At 42.8% G+C, this 6,000-nt stretch overlaps 1 long non-coding RNA gene across 1 annotated transcript in view; it reads right to left on the reverse strand.

The window, feature by feature from the left end:
- Nucleotides 1-2,696, reverse strand: part of LOC134529527 (uncharacterized) — a 38,439-nt gene extending 35,743 nt beyond the window's left edge. The window contains exon 1 of the long non-coding RNA XR_010074621.1: nt 2,467-2,696. This is a non-coding gene — a long non-coding RNA (uncharacterized LOC134529527). The remainder of the gene's footprint in view (nt 1-2,466) is intronic.
- Between the last annotated feature and the right edge of the window lie 3,304 nt (nt 2,697-6,000).

The raw sequence follows: 6,000 nt of genomic DNA on the forward strand, positions 1-6,000 counted from the left end.
ACATAAGGTCAATTTTTTTTGTAGAAAAACCATTCATAAATAATTTAATATGGTTGTATTATGAATTTTATTAAAAATCCTGTGCAATAACACTAAATAATTTAGGATACTACTTCTTCAATCAGGGGCGCAACAACTAAATTTCCAAAGGGGGGGGCAATATACCTTTTTATAAAGAATCATCGATCCCCCCTATTGAAGCGGGGGGTCCGGGGAAATTTTCTATTTCAAGGTGGAAAATGGTGCTATTTAAGCAGTTTTATTATCTAAAAATTGATTACACAGCACTTTCTTTGCCCCCGTTTGCCCCCACATCAAGGTTTCAGAGGGTGGGGGGGGGGGGCCCTCCCTGTTGTTGCGCCCCTGTCTTCAATGACTGGAGAGATGTCAGACCCCGCGGCTGTTGCAGGTGAAGCTGGCTAGCGCGAGTCAGCTTGTATACCACACCGCACCTCGACAGTGCAAGCCCCCGCCTAACCGGGCACACACACCGACACGCGGTGTGCACAGCTTCAGGGAAAAACCCGCAATTCGAAACTGCTCAAGATGTCAGACTGGTGTCTGTTTGTAAATAGCATTTAACAATACACCAAGGGCACGCGAGTAGACCTGTTCCCGGATTTAGTTATCCAACTGTATTTTTAGAAGAGTGAAAAGGGCTAAAACGCGTGTTGTCAGAGTAATTTTTGGGTATGAAACATCCGGTACAGATTACGAAAGCACTCATTGGGATTTACAAGACACCGCTTTGTCATCATTTCTCCGCCGTATAATGTTACTAGTTAGTTGTAAAGCGCCTAAAGCGCTCCTTGAAATTTGATGAATATAACGAACACTTTTATTTAGTGTACACAAAATATTTACTAAAACAATGAATTTAATTTAATATTTCGCAAAATAAAGTTATTTCTAATATAGATACACGAAATTATATCAAAATAATTTACAAAAATAGTTTTTAATGTAGAACCTCTTGAAAAACTACATTGCACGTGAAGTGTTTCATTCAATAATATTTAATTAATTATAACGACACACTAACGTAATCAAAACTGATTTTCAGAGATAAATAGAATATTTACTTATTTTTCGAAGTTTATTAATCAAACAAGACAAGTAAAAACAATTAGAAACTCACAATTTAAAAAAGCTTTTCTTTAACTTCTAGCAACATATTCAGGTGAAAAACTATAGAAGAGTAAATGTGTGTAAAACAGCAAGTACGACTGCCTGCATAATGCCGGCCTCAGACCCCTGGTTGGCGACTTCCTGTCGCACGCTGGCAGGTAGGCTTCACCTCCAGTGCCGGCTGCGTTTTGAAGGCATGGGATTTTTGAATTAACAAAGCTAGTTACATAAACCTATCGTCACCAAATAAATATCTTCCCTTCCCCGGGGTAAATAAAATTTACAGCCACACCACTACAACACGCGCGACAATCCACACACACGTCGTAGCACCTTGCCAAGGCAGAATCATGCAGGTGAACTGGTAGAGGGAGCTGCCCCAGCCCTCGCTGGGGATCCGGGCCGAGAGGCATGCATGCCTGTCAGGGCAGGGCACTGGGTGGCATGTACAGTAGCATTAAGTCTAGATTTAATTAAAAAAAAAAAAGTTTGGACGAGGGCATTTCTCCGCCCGAATAATAAAACAGGACGACCTTCGTTGGAAATAAAATTCACTAACTCCACTCTCTATTTTACAGGTTTTAGAAGACAACAGCCTGGGGGCTAGCCACAGCAATACTGGCTTAGCCTAACTTTGGCCGAGCTATGTCGGAACGCAATAGTTCGGTCCTTAAGGCGGCCAGAGGTTTACTAATCCATGTAATTTCTTTTACCGTATCACCAACACGACCACACGATTATGTGCCTGCGCGAGTGTCGGCCTGAACTACCTGTTACATGCACTAATGGGCAAGGGCGCAACAACAGGGGGGGGGGGGCAAGGGTATTTTGCCCCCCCCCCCTTCTCTGAAAACTTGAAGTGGGGGCAAACGGGGCAAAGAAAATGATGTGTAATCAATTTTTAGATAATAAAACTGCTCAAATAGCACCATTTTCCACCTTGAACACCCCCGGACCCCCCGCTTCAATAGGAGCGATAGATGATTCTTTATAAAAAGGTATATTGCCCCCCCTTAAGAAATTTAGTTGTTGCGCCCCTGCTAATGGGCTAACTACCCTTGCATGTTATGTGTTCCCAGGGGTTCGTAGGAGCGGCTCGCACAGCTTTACACTACACGCCACACCCGAGTTTAACTAGATCACTTGAAATTACAGCACACCGACAAGCCTCTAATGCACACCATCGCGACACTACATCACGCCAGTTAGCCGATCCAACTGGTGGGGAGCTTCACTCCCCCGCCGAATTAGGTAGGTACACGTAACTTTTATAGCACTACACAAACTACCAGCGCACACACAGGCCCGTGTGCCAAACCTATCCCACAAGACACGCACCCCCGCCGTCGATTCAAATGATTCTTCACCAGTGTGGGGTGCACCTGAATTGCTATGCACTTAGCGAGTTATAGAAACTTCGGTTTCTGGCCTCGCCCACGCTTACTGCCCCGGATGGCAATATGATGAATCGGCGCGGCGGCGACTGGCATTCTGCAGGCAGGCGCTATCTCAAAGCGTTACAGAATCAGTGAGTCAGTGACGAGCGTCAATACGGTTACCGCTCAGATCTCATAGTTATATGCACAACGAGAATTCTGCGCGTCTGTTAAAGCCTTGCGCTTAGAGGCGACACCGCACCAGAATAAGCTATTCGGACACAAGAATATGCGCTAGACTGCACTCTGGACCGAGATAACTCCGCGACCTTGCCGATAACCTCACATCTCGCCTCGGTCTGCCGGTGGCTCAAACAACCACGGCGATATGCAACTCTTAGGCCGGGTTTATACATTACGCCAAAAGTAAAAAAGTTGAATAACATCGTTAGTTGATACCTGTATTCATTACTCAAGATGCAAAAACGCAATGTTAACATTGGCCAAATTTCAACTAGGTACTTGCGTAACGGATTGCAATTTCGACTTCTATATCTGAAGACAGGGCCGCAACTAGAGTCTCTGGCACCCGGGGCATGAATGGATTCATGCCCCCCCCCCCCTCTTTTTTTGCACATACCACACCAATAAAGCGGGGGTCCGGGTGCCCTCCCATGGAAAAATGGTGCTATTTAAGCATTTTCCATACCTACATGTAACAGTTTCTGTGCTACTGTAACTTCTATGTTCATAAAGTAGTCCGTATAACCACTAGACTTGTTCATTAAATATGTTGAGACGTTATATTGTAAATCAGATTAGACATTCCTGGCATGCAAGTTAAAAAACTTTTTACCAGTTACCAGTTGTAGTAGGAATTACAATGCAAGCGATTTCGGCGCCCCCACAGCTTTGCGCCCGGGGTGTATGCCCCGCTTCCCCCCCCCCCCCCCTAGTTGCGGCCCTGTCTGAAGATGCACAAGCAAGTGTAAAGAAGGTTGAGATTTATTTTCATATGCATCACGAGTTTCACTTATTAAACAGCCTCAGAGCAAATTACGCTTTCCAATTAGACTATTATAAGAACGAGCTGAAGCATCCCTCGCAGCCCCAGCACACGGGCGAAGAGAATTATGCTAGGGAAATGGAGTGGAAAACATTACATATTCAATAAAAAGCCCTGCTAATAACCATTTTCATACGTTTTCACGATTTAAAGTTGTAGTCCTGAGACATGCGTGCTTTATAAATCACCGTATTTGTTTTGCGCGTCCTTGTGTAGTCATAAACCCAGCCTTTACCAATGTTTTTTTTCCTAACGTTACTAAAACTAAGTATATTTGTTTGGGAAAGGTCTGGATTAGGGAAGAGACTAGGTGCGTCCCAGGCCGCAGCCTTTACGCCTAATCATGCTGGGTTTCAGCCACGCAGAAAGGGTAGCATGCATCGTGTGCTTTGATAGGGGATTGGCCACCCATGCAAGCAATCGATGCCATGACTTACTCCCCTATCTTAGATTTAGACTATAACTAGTCAAGTTGGGCCCAGGTGAAACATGCATAGACACAGGGAAAACTCTGGGCTCATTAATGCGGGGTTAAATATTGCAAGCATTAAGCAGGCAGGTTCAGTACAGGGTAAGGATGGTCCAGGAAGAAGAGTTTGTCGAGGCAGAAAGTTCCAACCATGCTGGGGTCGGGAGCTTGGGTCTTGCGGTCTGGATTGGAACAGTGGCGCATTCGCCCCTGGCGGCGGGCAACAGTACTCGTGGTCCTTCAGGCTGCCAGTAGCACGTGTGCTTAGGACTAGGCAAGAAGATGGTGTTGAACGCATATAAGAAAACAACTGTATTAAAAAAATTACGTTAATTATTCGCGAGCTGGTGCGTCGGATCTCACTCCAGAAGGGACAGAGCGGTAGGTCGCCTGTCGCCAGGAAAAGGCTGTCGGCAGTTAGCGAAATCATCCAATTTGTCGGTGCAAAACCCTAACCCCAGCATCTTCGCTTCAGGAGCACCAAGAAAAGGACAGAGCTGCAGTATGACATGTCGCGAGTAGACAGTCGGTTAGACAACATAATCAAGTCCTTCATCGCTAGGCCCTAACCTCAACTTCTATGCTACGCATTTTGATATACAGTGTTGTACGAGGTGAAGATTAGCTTAATATAAATTTATGAACTGTTAGCATACTTGCATTAAGTGCGCCGGTATATTTAAAAACAAATATATGCCCGGTGCAATGTTAAAGAATAAGGTCTGCAACGCCAGGACTGGGGGGCGACTCTCGGGAACTGCTGTGAGCGCGAGACCATTCCAGAAGGGGGCTGAGGGGTATAAAACCGCGACGCCAGCCTCTGAGGCAGAGCCATTCCAGAAGGGGGCTGAGGGGTATAAAACCGCGACGCCAGCCTCTGAGGCAGAGAAGTGAGGAGGGCGAGTGACCCTTTGTTGACCCTTTCAAACTTATATTTATTAAAGATTTCTAATTTTAAAAAAATTGTTGATTTCTTTAGTAGTTTCTTGTAGTTTTAAAGAAATGCATTTATTAAATTCATTTTTGAAATGTCTGTAGATTCGTTAGTGTTTACTTATAAAAAATCATATGGACATTTCAACTCATTTTTACCATGAGACATTATGTTACAAAATTAATAGATTTCATCTTCAGTACCTAGTTAAATTTTTAGCGGTAAGCCATATGACTCCTCCCTCCATCCCCCCCTGATTCAGAACTGGATGTTGCAGCATCCCTTCATCTCCAGATGATTGAAGTGAACAGGAAATCACTGATGAATCACCTTACCTTGTGACGTGTTATGCATGTTTAGTTACCACCCCCATGACCCACGGAATTACATTTCAACTTCAGACAGAATCTTTAGCTTTATCATTAAATGCATTCATACTGGTTTTCTCTGGCCAACTGATAAAAAATTTGTGAGGTGTTTCTTTATGAAAAATTTGACAGAAAAACAATACTTTAAAATGATTATAGAGGATTGTAAGTGCTTTTATTTTAATACATTGAAAACAACTAATTTTGGTTATTTTCTTGAAAATAAGAAATGTGAGCAAATTTGACAGGTAGCATTATTCTCATTCATCATTAAAATTTATAAAGGGAAGCTGTCTCATTACTGCACTGTGTGTGTAACAGTGGGCAGTAATCCATTTTATTCACTGTCAGTTAAAATGTTACAAAAAAATATAAAACAAATTTTGCTTTGGTTTATCATACTCAGGCTAAGAGTTTTCCATGAAACAGCACACAAATTTTGAAAAAGGTGTAGATAATTTTTGAATGAAAAAAATATATTCCCATGTTGATAAGGCTGTGAGAAACATTTCCATCTCAACTAAGTATAGCCACAGATTATATTTTTTGTCAAAATCATAGTGTCCTTGCCCAAAAATAAATAATAAAATATTAATTATCAAAACTTAATACATATTATTCAGCAAAGCTAGTATCTGAATTTCCTGTATCCTTTGATA

Source organism: Bacillus rossius, chromosome 2 (assembly GCF_032445375.1).
Source record: "Bacillus rossius redtenbacheri isolate Brsri chromosome 2, Brsri_v3, whole genome shotgun sequence".
NCBI lineage: Eukaryota > Metazoa > Arthropoda > Insecta > Phasmatodea > Bacillidae > Bacillus > Bacillus rossius.